The sequence below is a fragment of the Equus caballus genome, chromosome 29 (assembly GCF_041296265.1).
Source record: "Equus caballus isolate H_3958 breed thoroughbred chromosome 29, TB-T2T, whole genome shotgun sequence".
In the NCBI taxonomy this organism is placed as follows: domain Eukaryota; kingdom Metazoa; phylum Chordata; class Mammalia; order Perissodactyla; family Equidae; genus Equus; species Equus caballus.
The window spans coordinates 39,051,515-39,071,100 of NC_091712.1; the positions used below are offsets into that span (position 1 = coordinate 39,051,515).

Below are 19,586 nucleotides of genomic sequence, written 5' to 3' on the forward strand. Positions count from 1 at the left end.
CGGGTGGCAATTAAAGTCGGTATGGAGAGGACTTCTGGGTGCTGGCAATGTTCTATTTTTTACCTCATTATGTATGTCTTTGCCTTTTGATACATTATAGAACAATACTTTGTTTTCTGTGCATTTTTATATATGTTGTATCTCACAATAAAAACGATTAAAATGTAGATGATAATATACATTTCTTAGGATCACTGTAAGGATTAAATGAAATAGGGTGTACAGAAGGCTTTGCAAAGTGCCCGATGTATAATAAGCATTCAGTACATGGTACTTATTGTTATCTGGAATAGTACTACTGCTAGATGAAAGGAACCATTAACCCTGACCTCAGAGAAAACAAACCCTAACGAGAAGGAGTGGGAGGGCCTAAAATGGTTTCAAATACATACTGAAGCCTGTAGGTAGAGGTTTAGAGGTGAGTTTTAAGAGTGTTTGCTACAGATAAATGCTGGGAGATGAGGAATAGTGCCTACCACAATGCCTGGCTCATAAGAGTCTCTCAATAATTATTAGAAAGATAAATGGATGGATGGATGGGTGGATGGATGGGTCTATGGATGGATGGATAGATGGATGGATGAATGGATGGGTAGGTGGATGGGTGGATAGTTGGATGGATGGATGGATGGATCTATGGATGGATGGATAGATAGATGGATGGATGAATGGATGGGTGGGTGGATGGATGGATGGATGGATGGGTGGGTGGATGGGTGAATGAACAGATGCACAGATGGATGGGTGGTTAAATTGAAACAAGAGTTAGTCTAATGCAAATCTTGCAATTCTAAGAGTGTATAGACTTTCTCCATGAAGTTCTCTTTGCCCAGAGCTTAACACACCATCATATACATTAAGGTTTCAGGCTTTGTGATAACATGGAAGTTAGTGCCATTTTTGCAGGACTTTTCATGGTCCTCCTGGTTGTTTACTGGCCACGGGATGAGATTATATCAATCTGGATCTATAATATCTACCATCAAGTGGGTAATTTATTTTACCTACAAATTAAGCATTCTGCCAGGCTCCCAATCTAGGCTGACAGCAGAGTATGAGAGTAGCTTTTCCACCCAGACAGTCTCCCACAGGGGGCAGAGGCTAAACTAACACACATCCCATGGACAGGGATTCAAGCAAGAAGAGGAGGTACTAGCCTTAAAAATATGTTTTCCTAAGACGGTCTAAAATGACAACCAGGCATCCGGAATGGAGACCACTGAAGCCACAATTTCCAGTCAGTATTGCATGTAATTGTAGACTTCAAAGTTTTGTTCACTGCAGGGAAATATCACTATATTCACCAAGCAGTCATGCGCTCCTTTCACTCAGTGTGGCCTGTCTGGTTCTTAGAACTGCAGACCGAGAAGCCCTTTGACTCCAGAGGCATACGCTAGAGTCACATGGCAGAAATCTTGTACATTGCATTATTTTTCGTTCCTGTTATAAAGCATAATACGCTTGCTCATAAACTCTGAACGTCTCCACCTACCTCTCCACCCCTCTGCCCCAGTCCCAATCTCTCCTGTGGTAACACAATTAACAGTTGGGTCCATTTCTTTCCAGACTTTTTCTTTGTACACACACATATACACACACATTTCTTTTTATTTAAAAAAAAAACAATATCTAACTGTATATGTATAGTATAATAAGCAATAGCCAGCCCTGGGGGTCTAGCAGTTAAGATTCGATGCTCTCACTGCCATGGCCTGGGTTCGTGTCCCGGTCAGGGAATCGTACCACCCATCTGACAGTTGTCATACTGTGTGGCTGCATGTTGCTGTGATGCTGAAAGCTCTGCCACTGACATTCAGATACCAGCATAGTCCCCCATGGTGGACAGGTTTCAGTGGAGCTTCCAGACTAAGACAGACCAGGAAGAAGGACCTGGCCACCCACTTCCGAAAAAATAGGCCATGAAAACCCTATGAACATCAACAGAGTATTGTCTGATACAGCACCCGAAGGTGAGAGGATGGTGCAAAAGGATCGGGCAGGGCTCTGCTCTGCTGTCTACAGGGCACTAGGAGTCAGAATCTACTCAGTGGCACCAACAACATATAATAAGCAATATATTTGATCATTGTCCCTGGCTCCCGGCACAGAGCTCCTAAAACTCTCGGAACTTCCTGAGAATAGGAGCATCTTTTTTTCTTTGTAAGCAGCCCTTTTTGATCACATCTAAGTTTATGCTAACAAGATGATGTAAGTGGGGCCCCTAGACAGCCTCAGGGTGGACCTGGGCACCAGAAAGACCAAGTGATTAGAGAGTTGGAACTTTCAGCTCCATCCTCCAACCTAGGGGAAGGGGGCAGGAGAACTGGAGATTAAACTCTAGAAAAACTCTTGGACAATGAGATTTGATGAGCTTCTAGGCTGGTGAACACATGGCGACGCTGGGAGGGTGGCACACCCAGAGAGGGCCTGGAAGCTCTCCACCCCTTCCCACAGACCTCGGACCTTGCCCTGTGCATCTCTTCCATTTGGCTATTCCTGAGCTGTATCCTTTATCAGAACCTGTAAATGTAGGTAAGATGCCTTCCTGATCCCTGTGAGCCATTCAAGCAACTTATTGAACCTGAAGAGGGGATCCTGAGAACCCGATTTATAGCCAGTCAGCCAGAGTACAAGTGGCAACCTGGGACCTGAGACTGGCATCTGAATTGGGGGCAGTGTTGTGGAACTGAGCCCTTCAATTTGTGGGATCTGGTGCTAATTCCAGGTAGTCAATGTCAGAAGTGAACTGAATCATTGAATACCCAGCTGGTGTTGGAGAATTGCTCAGTGTCGGGAAACACCCCAGAATATGTTACTCAGTAACTTGCTTTTTCTGTTCACTGTTTATCATAAAAAACTTTCAGGGGAAGGACTTCACACTCAACTTCATCCTTTTCGATGGTTGCATAGTAAAGCAGGTACTCTAACCGGAACCCTCCAATCCCTTCACCATTCCAGCATGTGTCCATGCCTGGCTTGTGTGTGCTGATCTTAAGCTACCTGCACCTGCAACTCTCTTCTGGGGCTTGCCCTTGGGCTTCTGGAGCCATTTTGCCTGAAAGCACCAAGAACTGGGGCAGTCTGCAGAATTATGAAAGCCCAGCTCCTTGCCTCCATTGGTATAATTTATATGCCAGAGTTCCCCAAAGGGACCAGAAGAGTGCCGGAACTTTATCTGAAATCACTCTCTGACTTGGTTTCTTTCTCTTCCCCACTTTTGCCTGCCCCCTGCTTTACCGGATTGTCTAGGAACACTTCTGTAATAAATCACATGCAGACGAATCCTCATCACAGGGTGTGTCTGGGGAAGATGACCCATGACACAATATTCCATCGTACAGGATGTGCCATAATCTACCTAACCAGTCTCCTATTGATGGATTTTATATTATTTCTGACTTTTCCTATCCCAGACCTTGCTGGACACATATTTACACATTAGTCCTACCGCACAGTCCTTAATGGCCCCCTACTTGGCTACTCTTACGAGTTGCTGTGGTGGTCAAGTCAGTTGTCTGGTCTCTTGCCGTCATAGGTTAAAAATAAGAATATAAACATGACTGCAAGGAACCCACTACCTTTATTAGCAACTGTGAAGATAAATGACTCAGCATGCTTGTTTATTTTTCCTGTAGTTAAGTTAGGATCAAAAAGCTCAGCCCACACAACTTCCTGAACCGCCCTGCTCTCAGATTGTTAAGTAATCAATGGTTGTTATCACATGCCGTCCTCAGATGCTGGGTCCTATAGATGTATTTCCAGATCAATGACTCAGAAGGAGTCCTTTGTCTCAGAAATTATGGGGTCTTACATCTCAGTGTCTAACCTCTTCCCAACTCCTTGGATGGCCCCAATAAAGAAGATGAAATCTTAATGACAGAGAGACTTCATTTGTGATGCTACTGTGAAATTTTCTGGGAATTTCTGAAAGGAAAGAGCTCCAAGTGGGTTGAATATTTCGTTTTCAAATAAGCAGCTAGGACATATGGAAATCTATTTGGATTCCTTTTGTTCAGGAAACCTCTAAAAATAAGCTAAACTATCTTACTCTCCGGGGAATCACCAGAGGATAGACTTCCTCCACACAGTTCTCTTGGCACAGAATCTAACGCGACAATAATTTGATTCCTTCTTTTTTCCCTCCTCGTGGGTGAATTTGATCTATCCATGTCTGAAAGGCCCCTCTCATCTCCGGCTACAGATGTCCACTCACTGAATAGTTCCGAATGAAGTTGAAGGATGACAGTCTCTATCACATTAAATATACCTGGTAGAAGCCCCATCTCATTCTTAAAGCTTTCCAGGGCAATTAATGAAGTCAGTCCACTTACAACATGCAGCCATCACATGAAAAAAGAGGTGTGGTGGTTGCGTATCCAAGTTGCACAACATCTTGGCTGGGAGATGGAATATGAGAAGGTATTGCATTACCACAACTCTGGGACCAGCTGGGTACAGACATCGCTGTCTCCTTTGTGTGTTATGATTCACATCCTAGCAAGGACAGACCTTATCTTTTTTTTTTTTCATCAAGGATGACAAAACTTAAAACAGGTTGATTCATCTGCATTTCTCAAGGTCTCCTACTGACCCACTTCTTACTATACTGGAAAAAAAAAGTCTTCAATTCCTGTCCTCTGGTTTGAGGACTACTGGGTCAAACCATCCAGGAAGAGGAGAATGAAATCTTCCCTGGGACGGCACCTTAGTCCTGATGCTGAGAATAAAAGACAAAGTAAGTTCTGAGGGCACAGGCCTCGAAATCTTAGAGGTGGAAGGGAACCCAGAGATCAGACTATGATGAGATAACAGACAAAAGTAATTCTTCAGAGTTGAAGTGGCTTCTCAAGAACCAGCTCCTTAGTGGCAAGTCAGAGACTGCAGCCTGCTTTCCCAGCTCCTGGCCTGGGGCTCTTTCCACTAAAATACATTGCTGATGTTGTTAGAAGCATGAAGAGCTCAGGAGAGAGCAGAAGGTAATGTCAAGGCCTCTCTGATCACCTGCCAACACTTTCTTTTTATTATTACTATCACTATGACTATTATTACCATTATTATTATGTTATTGTTACAGAATGCTGTCATCGCATTTTTTCTCACATGTGAAGCGAAGGCCCAGAAGGGGAAGCAGCAATATCACTTTTCCATCAGCTTTAGCATCACACCTACCCAAGCTGCCCCCTGGGCCGAGCATTTGGAGCATTACCAGCCAGACTGCTGTCCTTTGGGTCGTGGAGCCTTCGCCTCAGGAAATTCACACATGCAGACTGGCTCACGGCAAAGCCTGCCCATCAAGCACTGTCGTTGGCTAGACCTGACAGACTTCTGCGTGCTAAACAAAATGAACCCAGCAAAAATTACTCTTTATTCCCTTCAATTTACACAGTCAGATAATGGAAATACCTGTCGAAACAATCTTAGCCAGAAAAAACATATCTTGCATTTTTGCATGAAAATTGGTTGATTTTTAAGAGGTTGGTTAAATTTTATTTCATTTACATGAGGATTAGAAAGAAATAGAAACAGATGTAAATTCCCACCATAATGCTATAAAGGGGGCCTCAGAGAGCTAACAAAAAATACCAGGCAGTGGTTAAGTGCGCACGTTCTGCTTCGGTGGCCCGGGGTTTGCCCATTCGGATCCCGGGTGCGGACATGGCACCGCTTGGCACACCATGCTGTGGTAGGCGTCCCACATATAAAGTAGAGGAAGATGGGCACAGATGTTACCTCAGGGCCAGTCTTCCTCAGCAAAAAGAGGAGGATTGGCAGTGGATGTTAGCTCAGGGCTAATCCTCCTCAAAAAAGCAACAACAAAAAATGCCGGGTCGTGTTACTGCCAGGTTAATGGAAAACAGTTATTTTCGATTGGTCTGTACTGACACAAAGACACAGAAGTAAAGACACTAAAGCTTATATTTTATTGCAACTAACAGTGATCTGAGAAAGTGCCAAATGACCACAGAACAAGAAAACCTCTTTGAGCCTTATCTTTGTCTGGTTAATGTGGTTCTTTCAGCCAGGTATCATTAGGGGCTGCCTTCAAGAGAACTAGAGAAGTGAAGAAGCAGGAAAGCACCATTCCAGGCTCCAGGATGCTGAGAGCAAGTCCCAGCTCTGTGCCTAGATGTCGGTCACCTCTCCAGGTATCCACTTACTGCCCTCCCAGTCACAGGGGTGGACCCAGGTCCCTTCCAGCAACTCTGTTCTTTAACTCCTAAATAGGAAGGAGCACACCGTGGGTTGATTAGCTTGAGTGGAAAATCAGAAGAGGATAAAGAGGAAAAACTAACCATCATGAACTCAAAGACACTGTGTTCCTCTTCTCAAGTGAAACATGTCGCTCTTTAGTAAAGGCTGCTGAAAGACTGTGCTCTTTCTCTCGTCTTGGTGCAGCACCAGCTGCCCTCCCTGCGTCACCCCCCCGACACCAGGCTGTGGCAACACCTTTTCTTTCTTTTTTCTACACCAGCGACCAAGGTGGAAGAATGTTGGAACCAAGGATGGGGGAGCTCCTTCTGAGCTAACAACTCGTGTCACAGAACACACCACACCCCCCTGGCTGTTGAACGATGACACCATCGTCCTCACCTGGAACAAGCCATCTGCATTAGGGAACCACATCCTGCCGCCCACAGCCATCGATCGACCTCAACACAACTTGTTAGCCATCTCATTGGGTAACCAGTTCACCTTAAAAAAGTGGCCCAATTAGTTAAATTTTATGATGCTCCTTTAGATTTCTAGAAGAGACAGTAATTTTGTTTTCATCTTTCAATAGGCAGCCAAGCTTTAAGAGAAGGCATATAGGAAGAAAACTAAAAGTCAAGCTTTTTCAAAGGAGCAGTTAAGATTTTGTTATTTTTAATTATATATGTAGTAGATGATAATGTTCTCATAGTAAAAGATCCAAATATAGAAGTTTATAGAGTAAAACGTGAAGCTCTCCTTCATCATCCCCAGACGCTTCACCTCCACAACTAACTTAACTCTATTAACAGTTGGATATGTCTCCTTCCAGTCTTTTTTCTATGCATCGGCATATAATATATATAAATGACGTATATACATATAAGTGGGACATAAATGGTATCATCCTATACAACAATATGTATGAGATATTTTCAAATCTGCACATATATGTTCATCTCATTTTTAATTGTTGCACAGTTTTCCCTAATACGACCATAACATAATTTTTTGAACCGATTCCATATTGATGGTCATTTAAGTTGTTTCAGATATTTTTATAATCATATATACATGATTTTATATATATGTATGTTATATATCATTCCCATAAGACATTTCAATCATTTCTAAATTTGTCATTATCATAAATATCTTTCTGTACAGATCTTTGGACAGATTTCTAGAAGCTGAATCAAGAGTCAGAAAAGACAAACTTTTTTTTTTAAGATTTTTTAAAAAAATTTTTTTCCTTTTTCTCCCCAAAGCCCCCCATCCATAGTTATATATTTTAGTTCTGAGTCCTTCTAGTTGTGGCATGTGGGATGTTGCCTCAGCATGGCCTGATGAGCAGTGCCTTGTCCGCGCCCAGGATCTGAGCCACTGAAACCCTGGGCCACCGAAGTGGAGCACACGAACTTAACCACTCGGCTCGGGGCCGGCCCCAAGACGAACTTTTTAAAACAAAACTCTTCCATCTCTAATTACCCAATGACCAATCAGAAAGTATGCAGTACTGTTAATCACCAAAAAAAATCAAAAAGGAAATTTACAGAGAACGTTCTGGAAATCTGCTATTAATTCCACCCCGAGTTTTGGCATAAGTTTTCTGAACCATCTCATTCAGTCTCAGACAAAATGAAGCTCAGTGTAGGCATCCCAGCATATCCCACAAATACAACAGGATGACAACTTAAGCCAAAGAGTATTATTTCTATGTTAGCCATTAAGCAGAGGCAGTGGCCAATTGCACAGAAGATAGAGACCAAAGAGTTCAAGCTTTGGAGTTAGACGTGGATTTGAACCCACCACTACAACTTGAAGCTCACGGCCTCACAATCTCTCTCTGGTTCATCAACTTCTGTTTCATTCTTACAATATCCCCCCTCTGCCTCTCTCCTGGCCCTCCTAAATTGAACTCATCCTGCCTTTGCCTACACCAATGGTGTCCCTCCCTCTGTAGGACCTCCTCATGCCTAAGAGAGAGAGTTACGGTTCCAACTAGAAGGCAGAAGCTTATAACAGACCATCACGCCCTCCCAGCACAACACTAGAAAAAGAAAAAGAAAACCGGATAAACTAACAAAAATTATTTTTTAAAAAGCTATCGGGAAGTCTGGATTCAAAGAAGTCTAAAGGAACTAAATTGTAGAGAGAGCAAAGGGCTCTTCCCCAGGAATGGAGATGGTACTTTGTTCTGGAGGCAAGGACTGCATTGGGGATGGGTGGGTGGGTAGAGGGGTCTGCCATTGACTGAGGGGAGGTGATGTATAATCCTGTGAAGATTAACTGAGATAAAATACAGAAATCTGGTGATTTCCTCCCACCCCAACCCCTGCCCTCTGAAGATCCAAGGTCTACTCACATCGATTCATACTTACACAATCAAGGAATTGTAAGAGATAGGTTATTCTAGTTTGATGGTTCTCAACCTTGGCTGCATGTTAGAACCAACCAGGGAATTTTTAAAAATATCCTGGGGGTGGAGGGCAAAGGGCACCCAGACCAATTAAAATAGACGCTCTGTGGGGAAGGCCCAGACCTCAGCACTTTTTAAAGTTCACGAGGTGATTCTGGTATGCTGCCAAAATTAAGAAGCACTGGCTTTATTCAACCCGCTCAGATCGCTTATACTTTTGGTTAGATTTTTATGTCTTAAACTATCTTACCTCCTTCCTGCTTCTGGCTACTTCTAGGTCACCTTTGTACCTTTCACAGCATCCATCATAGTACTTTAGATGTAGTTGATATTCAATAAATATTCACGAGGTGATTGATTAAATCCACTCCACAAGAGTTAGTCTTTAGGAGCTCCACTTCAGGAACAAAGTGCATTTTCTAAAACTACCGATTTAATGCTTCAAATACAGGAGAGAGAACTGCATTTCCGAGCCAGAAAAATTTCACACCTTACACTTTTATATTGGCCCAGGAAAATGGAAGTGAATACATTTCTAGGGAAATCACATCAATAAAAATGAAAGATCGGGTGGCTGTGCAGCTTCTCATTCCACCCTAATCCTTTGTGAGCTGTGGTTTTAAAAGACCAAGAATTACTTGTCCAGATATAATCTGCTTGCCACAGCGCTAACTTGGTGTTGTATAAGAAAACCCAGATTCTTGACTGAGGTAAGGTGAGCCTTAGGGTCAACGGACCCAGAGCGCCTGCTGAGAACAACTTTCCTGGGGACCGTGCCCACCCTCTCAGGTAGGTTTTTCCATCTCAAAAGATTGTTCCCACAGGTTTCTCCTCTTTCTGGAAATTCACTGACTTTTCTCCGATCAAGTTGGATCCAGCAAAACAAAGACATTGGCTCCCAAGCCACCTGGTCCCCATGGTTAGCTGGTTTGATTTCCCCTCTGTGTGATCCGGGGCAAATGGTTTCACCTCTGAGCCAGAGTTTCCTCACATATATTGTTAAAAGATAAACTGGGGCCTATTAAAATTCTTAAGAGTTTATTTGAGCACAAATCAACTTAAATCAGGCAGTACCCAGTCTAGCAGATAGAAAGGAACTCCGCAGAGCTGCACAAAATGAAACACTGCTATAAGCAGAAGGGAGGGGGGACAAGGAAGTTATACCAGGCAAAAAAGCAGCTGATTATGCAAGGTCACTGTCCTTAAGAAGATGGCAGGGGTCTATCAGGTAGATTTCCCAACCAGTGTTGATCAGGAAGTTCCTAACTGACCGATTTCAGGTTCCATTTCTGGGGAAACTGAAACTGTAATTAAGCCTCGGTTCAGTGACGGGGGACTTAGCTTCAGCAACACCATTTGGGGCCTGTTGTCTTGTTTTTAACAGTATAAATTGGAAAAAAAAATATATAACTAGCTTGCAAAAGTGAGAAGATTCAACGCAATGTTCTGCGACTAAACATCCAGCCCATAGTGGGCGTCCAGATATGACTTTTGTTTATTCTTTGGGACCATTGCTTCGTATACGCCCTCGTAGGAAAATCAAGTTACGTTCTTGCCCCAACTCCTGATTCTCAGAACCCTTCTAACACCAAAAGTGACACTGAAGAGACATGAGAGTCCCCTGTCAAGACGAGAAGGGTTCCATCAGGACGGTCTGGGAGATTAAACATCCCAGGGGTGGAATGGGGTCAGAGATCTGACCTGGCCTGGGCGGGGAAAAGAAAGATGAGTTTTTCTCTTGATGAACAGAGAGCTGAACTCTTGAACCAGCCGGACATGTTTTCCTCCTCCTGGACTGGCCAGAAGCCGTGGGCGGAGGGATGTCACTGCTTATTTCCTCCAGATTGTTTTCAGAGACCCACATTTTGAGAGGGCTAATTGTGGGAGTCCTCTTCTTTCTTCCCCACAAGAAGAGAGCTTTGTTCAGCAATTAAATCAGGCTGTCTGCGATGCAGAGCCTTTCCATCTTAGATCAAGGTTTGGCCCCCAAAACAAAAGAAACATTGCCTCTTTTTCACTCAGCTGACAAGGCTTTCCCCCTCAGAGGCTGAACTGGAATTTTCCACTCAAGAGGAATACTGACCCCTCCATGATGTATACAGATGGATAAATACTGGGAGGTAAGACACCTGCTAGCAAAGCAGAGCGTGAAGACAATGATTAGACATCTTGTTTCTACTTCCAGTGAGTGAATACAAGCAAAGATCACCTTTGGTCTGTCTACACGCTGGCCTCAGAGCTCTCTCTTCCTTTGCTTGGACTTAGTGCCTTTCAGACTCAGGGACAGGCAACCCTGCCAGCTGCTGGACTGGTTCTTGCCACCTCAGGAGATTTCTTTGGCCCCCCTCTGATGTTCTAGAGCCCCTGAGAACTTCCCACTGTCTCTCTCTGAAGTGATTGCCTGCTCTGAGATGAAAGGGTCGTTTCACGTGCGTGTAAACTGTGTCAGTCCTTTCCTGGCGAAACCCTGCCCAAGTTCCTTGGTGCAGGACACATGGCAAAGTTACCCTTCAAACAAGAGGCACTAAGGAGCTTGGGTCCAGCGGGGTAGACAGCCGGCACCGAAAAGCAAGCCAGCAGAACAGTGGGGCTGCGGGAAGGGAGCAGGACGCTGAGGGATCCCGTGGGGAGTCTTGGAGAAGGGAGAAGAGGAGTCAGCTTTCAGGAGGGGAGTGAAATTGCCCTCTTAGCACTTACTAGTACAGTTACGTGTCACCTAAGAACAGAGAACCTTCTGAGAATTTTGTCATTGTGCCAGCATCATAGAGTGTACTTACACAAACCCAGATGGCACAGCCTCCTACCCACCTATGCTGTGAGGTACTAATCTTATGGGACCACCAACACATATGCGGTCCATTGTTGACTGAAATGTTACGTGGTGCATGGCTGTAGTTGGCTGCATCTGGCAGCTTAGCTCTTTTCTTTTTTTTTTTTATTTCATGAGGAAGATTGTCCCTGAGCTAACATCTGTGCCAAGCTTCCTCTATTTTGTATGTGGGATGCCAGCACAACATGGCTTGATGTGCGGTGTGTAGGTCCGTGCCCAGGATCTGAACCCGCAGGGCTGCTGAAGCAGAGCACGTGAACTTAAGCACTATGCCACTGGGCTGGCCCCAGGGCTTTTTTCTTGATGCCCCACGGAGCTTCTCACACATCCTGTGGCACTGTTTTCTCTCTCACTCTTTCCAGGGAAGGCACTCTCACTGAAAAAAGAGCTCGATCAGGAGTCCAGTGGGTTTAGTCCCAGCTGCTCTTACACCTGAAATAGCTTGCCCTCTTTGAGCCTCAGTTTCCTCATCTGTAAAGTGGTGGAGTTGAACTAGAGGACCCTGACAATCCCAGCCCTAGCGATCTAGGCTTCTAAGACTAAAAAGTTTACATTATGATGCATTGACACTTCTCTTGGATGGGAACTAATGTTTTTTTTCCCTTCATCTCCCTTAAAAGTTCCTCCTAACATTTAGCACAGGCTTGGGCCGTAATAGGAACTCCATAAATTCTAAATGAATAAATGGATGAAGGAGTCTAATTGAACCCAGCTCTTCTCACTTCCGCACAGCACCGTCTCTGAGTGACGAGGGCCCCAAAGAGTGGTGCAACACGCCTGTGTCCTTAACTGCCCTGTGCAGCTTCTCATTCCACCCTAATCCTTTGTGAGCTGTGGTTTTAAAAGACCAAGAATTACTTGTCCAGATATAATCTGCTTGCCACAGCGCTAACTTGGTGTTGTATAAGAAAACCCAGATTCTTGACTGAGGAAAGGTGAGCCTTAGGGTCAACGGACCCAGAGCGCCTGCTGAGAACAGCTTTCCTGGGGACCGTGCCCACCCTCTCAGGCCTGGGCGGAGGTGGAATATAGTTAGCGTCTTTCTAAAACAGGGTGAGCAACTCGACTGCTCCAGAGAGCCCACAGTCTCCCCAGAAATGCCCTTCCACTTTGACCAAGCTCGTCTTCCCGCGGCCTGTGGTGGTTCAGCTACCTTGAGGAACTGAGTTTGATCTTTACTAACTGGACTTCGCTTACTCTCCCTGTGTGTGGTCCCTCCTAGTCCTGGCAAGTGATTAGGTGTCGTGCTCTTCGTTTGACCCCTGAGGCCCAGAAAGGCCCAAACAGCTGAGCCAAGGCCACGCTGTCCCCTCAGATGGGCTGAAGAAACAAAGAGTGGACATGTTTAAGTGCAAAGCCCTGGAGTTATAAAATAGGGAGAGACAATCTGTCTCACACCTTCTTCCCCACTCCATTGAAGGAGATGCAAAGCGAATTAGAAAAAGAGAACAGGCCCCTAGGAAAACGCCCAGCCCCTACAGGGAGCGGCCCAGGAAAACGGCTGCCTTGGGTTGATGGCTCAGCTGTGCAAAGGAGATCAGAGAGACAGCACCCAAAGGCCAGCCTGTTCAGGGCAGCCGTGTCCACGCTCCCTTTCAGAGGGAAGGCAGGGTTTCTCTGGAGCTGTCACAGTGGGTTTACTTCTCCTTTCTTATTCCTCTCTCTGTCCTTGTCATTCCTCATTAACTTCGCCCACGGATGCATTCTGGGATTTAAGAACAAAGTGCAGAAGTCTTGGATGGAGTTACCCTTGAATCTTGGAGCTGGGCTAAAGATGCTAAATTTGTTGTCCTGGGAGCAGCAGCTGCTCCCTTTCCAATCATTACAATGTGGTTTTTAAAGGAATCTCTCTCTCTCTCTGTTTTTTGTTTTTTAAATGAGACACTCTGAAGCTCCTGCTTTCTTCTCTACACAGTTATGGTGGCCATTCTTGGATCTTTAAGGAACTGAGCCTGCTTAGTGAGTCAGTTAGATGGCTGGCTCTGAAAGGATGCTGAATACTTAGAACAATGACTTGCATGTAACAGGCATTCAACAGATACTTGTCGGTGGGGATACCCCCCTTCCAAGTCATATTGTAAAAGCTTCATTAAAATGACCCCCTCTAGGCTGGACAGTAACTGAATCTGCCTTGAAAAAACAAACAAAAAAACTGTTCTCGGGGCATTACACTGGGAATGCTTTCATCCTGCAGGCTTGTCCCAAACACCTGAGAGAAATCTTCCATGCTCGTTAAAGCACATGACAAAAATGTGAGGGAGAAGGATGCTGACCTGTGGGGCAGGGTGGAAATGCAGGTAACTGCTTTCTCCTTGTCAGGAATGCTACGTGCTCCATCTTCTGGGTAGTGGTAGTCAAGTGGTTCATGGAGATCAAAGAATTGCTGAGGTGGTAAGAAACTTAAAACTCATCTACGGAGGAATATCCATGAGTCCGTAGCGATATAAAGAAATGATTGAATAAGTAAATAAATGGAAAGAAGGGACAAATTTTCCTTACAGAAGAATTGCAAAAAATAAATGTAAAAGGAGTGAGGGAAATAGAAAATTATCATTAGAACACCACAGTAATAATACTGCAAAGAAAATGTACTAAAGAATGCTAAAACCAGAGGGTGAAACTTTAAGAAGAAACAGGATGTTGGTACAGCCTCAAAATGTCTCTCCCAATATATTGTATTTATTCATTACTGTAGTGGTTTTAACATCTGTCCACAGGTTCTTTAATACTCCTGCCTTTAGGAGATGGAGCTAAATATATATTTGTATTATATATATAAAGATATTATGAATTTAGGGGGCCGGCACAGCGGTTAAGTTCGCACATTCCACTTCTCGTCAGCCCAGAGTTTGTTGGTTCGGATCCCGGGTGCAGGCATGGCACCGGTTGGCAAAAGCCATGCTGTGGTAGGCGTCCCACATATAAAGTAGAGGAAGATGGGCATGGATGTTAGCTCAGGGCCAGTCTTCCTCAGCAAAAAGAGGAGGATTGGCAGTAGTTAGCTCAGGGCAAATCTTCCTCAAAAAAAAAAAAGATATATATAACAATTTAAAAATATATAAATTTATATATTTACATATAAATATATAATATATAAAAATATAAATATTATAATATAAATATATATCTATATATTATACATATTTATTATATTATATATTAAATAATTTTTTTAAATTTTGCAGTTTTCATTTCAAATGTCAAAGCCAGATAAACAAGGGCTCTTCAGAGCTTTAATAAATTTTAAGACTGCAAAGTAGCCTTGAGACCAAAAAGTTGGAGAACTGTTGCAGAAGCCACTACTGCTTCAATTGTTCTAAATTCAACACATTCCCATCTTTAACAGAAAGAGAGGGTGGGAAAGAAATCCCTGGGGGTTTACAGTACCCGGTTAATCACGGAAGGGGTATCTCTTCGTCAGGTGCCAGGAGGTGTTTCCACCCTGGGGGCAATGCCCTGTAGCCAGAGCTTTTGGGGTGGGTGGGGGTGTGCCTTTTGCTTGCAAAGCAGAGAAAGACTCCTAGGAGTGTAAGCAGACTTCTCAGGCTATTCTGGAAAGGGTGACTGTGGAAGCTGAGGACCTGGAAACCTGTTCCCCTAAAACTATCTGTGCAGGTGTACCCCTGGGAAGGTCTTCAGGTACCCCAGGAGGAGGGCATCCCAAAAGATGCTGTCGAGGCCCTGCTTTGTGGGAGAGAAGGGGAGAACAGAGAACCTTCGTGACTGGATATCTGGTCTCTAAGTTTCTGTGGGCATCTTGAATCACGACCCCTGAAAGAAAACCTGGAATTCATTTGGACGCAGACAGACCTCTCCAAAGGCCCAGGGACACAAACATCTGTTCGATAACTAACATGTGACTCAGTCCCATTCCTGTGGTTGGCGATCCATCCAGCAGAGCCGGGCTCAGCCGTGCGGTTCTTAGGCTGTGGGATCTGGCAGTCTGACAGACCCCGGGCTGACCTCCATCCAGCTGGGGCTGGGCCAAAATCAAGCAGGATCCTTATATTCTCCTGGCCTCAGTTCCACATCCACCAAGTGGGGATAACAGTATCAACTTTGCATTTCAAGCACCCAGCAGACATCATTCGAGCACTGCCACGTCCGTGCTTCCTCTGTGCCAGGAACGGTCCAGGGCTCTTCATTTATAAGATTTAGTCCTCATAAAAAGCCTGAAAAGTAATTGCAGTACTTCTTCACTTCCAAGGAAAATTTCTGTCTCCATTTAACACATCCATGATGGAATTTTGTCTTGCATTGGATGTGCATATGGTTTGTTCCGGTTTGCATGAAAAGTTAATACATTGAGGCTGCCTCTTATAATGAAAAATATAGTCTGAATTTCCCCATTTTATGAATGGGGGACAAGTTAAAAAACATGAAATATCTTGTTCAAGTCCACACATCTAGAACGTGGTGGGACAGAGAGGTGAACCCGGGACTGTCATCTCCATGGCCCGATCTTGTCTCATTGCTTCATTGCACTGGGCTGGCTGCCTCCCCTCTTCCCAGCCCCTTCGTTCCTTGATTCCACTACACAGCCAGCACTGGTGGAAATGAACCAGGTCCCACCCAGACCTCGAGTGCCTCCCCTGCCCCTTTGTTCACTAAATGTAGTTGCCAGAATATGCACGTGGGTCATCTTCTGTTTAGTTAATGCAACATGTCGGACTCTGATCTAGCTACTCTGATGCCTGCAGCTGACGTTGAGCCCTCAAGGAGCTGAAAATGGATGGCTTACCTGTACCCCCAAGATCCCCCTGCGTCGAGCAGTTACTGACAATGCAATGTTACGTAACACTTTATCTATCGGGGGCACTTCTCCACTGTGCCCACCTTCATCCCCACCACCATTAGGTTTCTAACAGTCCACCAACGCAGCCTGCCCCTAATCTTCATTTCACCCTATACGTTGAATCTCACGTGGCTAATGATCCCTGTGTGTGAAAAGGAGATGGGGCTTCCAGCACGGGCGCCCACATTGTTAAATGCATCCAAGACCTCTCTCAGGGAGTGTGCGAAGGGTCCTCTGTAGTCCTAAGTGGCTCAAGTACCGTGTTCGAAGTGCTTCTGTTGTCTGTATGGGGGTGCTCTCTTAGTATGGTGTTAGGAGTAGCTCAGAACCTGTAGGTTGAAACCAGAGCCTTTACAGGTGTCCTTAGCCATCGATGGAAAGAGGTGCTCACATAAGAAAAAGCTGATCCAAACCCACACACACTGTCTCGAAAAATGTGAGCTCAAAATGAAGTTTATAAAACAACTTTTAGAGCTTAACTTCACCAGCCTTCAGTTGGCTCATCTTTGGTCTTTAAAAGGTTGCAAAGGTTTCTAGTGAGGATTGAATAAAAGCCTTTGCCCAGGTAACAAGAAGGGTGTCCGTGTTTTTCTTATCGCTGTGGCTGTATTCCCAATCTATTTTAGGATAATTTAGGGGTGGAATTGTTGCAAATACTTTCCTGGAATGTTGTTTGCCTTTTGCTTATGATGCTTTTTGATGACCTTGAACTTAAAATATTTACATTGTGGAATTTCAATATTTTCTTTGCACTTCCTTATATCGCTTTTAAGTTTAGTCTTTTCCCACCCCCAAATTGGATATTCACCAATATTTCCTTTTCCTTTTCAATAGTTTGATTTCTTTTTAACACTTAGGTCAATATGGGTGGTGCAACACTGTGATCTAATCAGCTTTTCCCTCCCAAAAAGTTGACCAATTCTCCCAGAACTATTTCCTAAGTAATTCCAAGTTAACACATTCTCAACCGCGCCCACGAGAAAAGCGGAAAGTGAGCTGGGGGCCAAGTGAGGTGAGAATCCCTCTGGCTGGGGGCTCCTCCTGGCCACCCCGGCCTGCTGGTGGGGAGTGCGTGGCAGGAATGCAGACGCAGCCTGGCCCCAATTCCGGGCTACCAATTCCATTTTCTCCAAGGTCATCTCACTGCAGCAAACCCTTCCTGAGCACTCTCTTGCTCACTCCCACCCTCCACTCCCCACCCACCCTTTAGCTACGGTGCTATTTGCAACCAGTGAGAAGTGCTAGTAAAATTCTTGATGTGAGAAGCTATTGCCAGGACGGATTGGGGCTCTTACCTGAGAATTTCCAAAATCTGGGCTAGGGCTCCCAGCTTCTCCTGGTGGGCTGCTTATGACTGCCCTGAAGACTCTGACCATTTGACCACCAGCTGGGCACCTCGGGGAGCACGGTGGGAGGCACCACCCAGCCTCCTAGCCCAGCAGGCAAGGAGCTTAGAGCGGACCTGACTCTCGCCAGTTCCACTGCTAATTCACACTGGCTGTGAAAAAACTCACCTTAGCTCTGTGGAAAGACAGAGAAGAGGTGGAGGTGGAATTTCATAATGGTCAAAGCCACGAACGTTATTAGCTGGATTTGAACCCCTGAAATTTACCTGCCAAGTGGTTTCTGGTAGGTTATTTATGTTCCCCGAGTCTCAGATTCTTCATCTGTAAAATGGGTGTGAGAATAACACCCTCCCCTCTCTGGGCCCTCGTAAGGGTGGCATAAGATCAAGTCCTTAGCATCTCAGCTGTTAGTATTCAGCATAGTGACTGTCTGCTCCAGGGGAATTCCTAGTCTGCTTTTCAAGGTACAAAGACCACAGATTGTCTGGCTCCCATTTAGGACCTGAGTAATGAATGAATGTTTCTGGCACGCACCTTGCCGCAGCCCTCTGCACCTCTTCTCCGAAGACTCATCCAGTTGGTTACTCATTCAATATTTATTCAATAATCATAGCCCTTGCCCAAGGTCACACACAGACGCATCTCAGGTCACAGACCTGTTGCAGATCCCCACCCCCCTGCAGGCCCAGGACTTCAAAGTATGTGTACCTCCTCTTTCAGGGCAGACTTCCAAATTCCTCGGTAGATAGCCTGAAAGCCTGGCCCTGGGGAATCTGGGGGCAAAGACCCGCGTCTGTGAAGGCCACCTCTCTAAGCACTGCACCCAACACATAATGAGCATTCAAACATGGGCTCAGAACTTGGGTGCTGGCCTGAAGTGTGGGTCAGCCTGACGGGCAGCGGGTGTCCACACTCTAGTCGCCAGGCAAGACCCTTCATCACAACCGTCTGTCCCATCGTACTGGTGACAGAAGATAACCTTGGGAGTCATTTCAAAATGGAGGTGCCAAATTGCTGCCTCCTGTTCTCTTCACAGCTAGGGTTGGGAAAGCAGAAGGGATGCAGGAAGACTAATTTGAGTATAAGGGCTATTTCTGGAGGGTGGCAGTGGGGGCTATGGGAAAACAAACCAGACCCAGTGCAAGCTGTGCCGGTCATAAATACTTCACCTGGAGGAAATGCTCCAGCTGCCTTATACTGTATGAATGTTCTCATTCAACCCTCAACCTTGCCTGTAAATAGTGTGCTCCTCTGCAGCGAGGAAGATGCTGAAGCTCAGAAGTGAAATAACTTCTCAGGTTGTGGCGAAATAGTCCTAGAAGTTCGATTGAGTCTTTTTCCAATGGAACCTTGAAAGGAGCTATGACGGGGTCGGGGGGAAGCGTGGAGAAGTGAGAGGAACCCAGAACCTAAAACAAGAGCCTTCCTGTCATCCTGCCCGGGGCCCTGTCCTGTTCTGCAACACTTGCCTGAGAACTGCTGCTGTTTGAAAGGGCTTCGCAGAAAGGGTATGGAAGGAAGGGAATAGAAATTGATGGAGCATTCTGTACACCGTCATGGCAGATACTTCTCAGTGGCATTTGTCAAAACCCACAGAAACGTACAACCCAGAGTGAACCCTAGTGCCGACTATGGATCCCAGTTACTAGTAACCTATCAATATTAGCTCATCCATTGCAACCGATGCACCAGACCAGTGCAAGACATTAATAATACGGGACACTGTGTGCAAGGCCAGAGGGGGCCTCTGGAAATTCTCCGTGCAATCTGCTCTGTTCTGCAAACCTAAAACTGCTCTAAGACATAAAGTCTATTTTTTCTAAGTTGACACAGCTTATTGTTTCCCAAATGTAGGCACCAGGCAGTCAGCATCTGCAGGTCCTGTTTAGAGGAAGGTGATGGCGTGCTAGTCAGGAGCTAAGTGGTAGAAACGTGATGTCCTGACCGCAAGTGTCAATCAAAGATGCTTCCTCCCCTCCAAAAAGGCCCAGAAGTGCATTTCATCAG

The 19,586-nt window shown here is 45.1% G+C and overlaps 1 long non-coding RNA gene across 1 annotated transcript in view; it reads right to left on the bottom strand.

Moving 5' to 3' along the window:
• LOC111771209 (uncharacterized) overlaps positions 1–18,061 on the bottom strand; it is a 30,066-nt gene extending 12,005 nt beyond the window's left edge. The window contains exons 1-2 of the long non-coding RNA XR_002804904.2: positions 17,846–18,061; positions 17,529–17,754 (exon numbers count right to left, since the gene is read on the bottom strand). This is a non-coding gene — a long non-coding RNA (uncharacterized lncRNA). The remainder of the gene's footprint in view (positions 1–17,528; positions 17,755–17,845) is intronic.
• Positions 18,062–19,586: the final 1,525 nt, after the last annotated feature.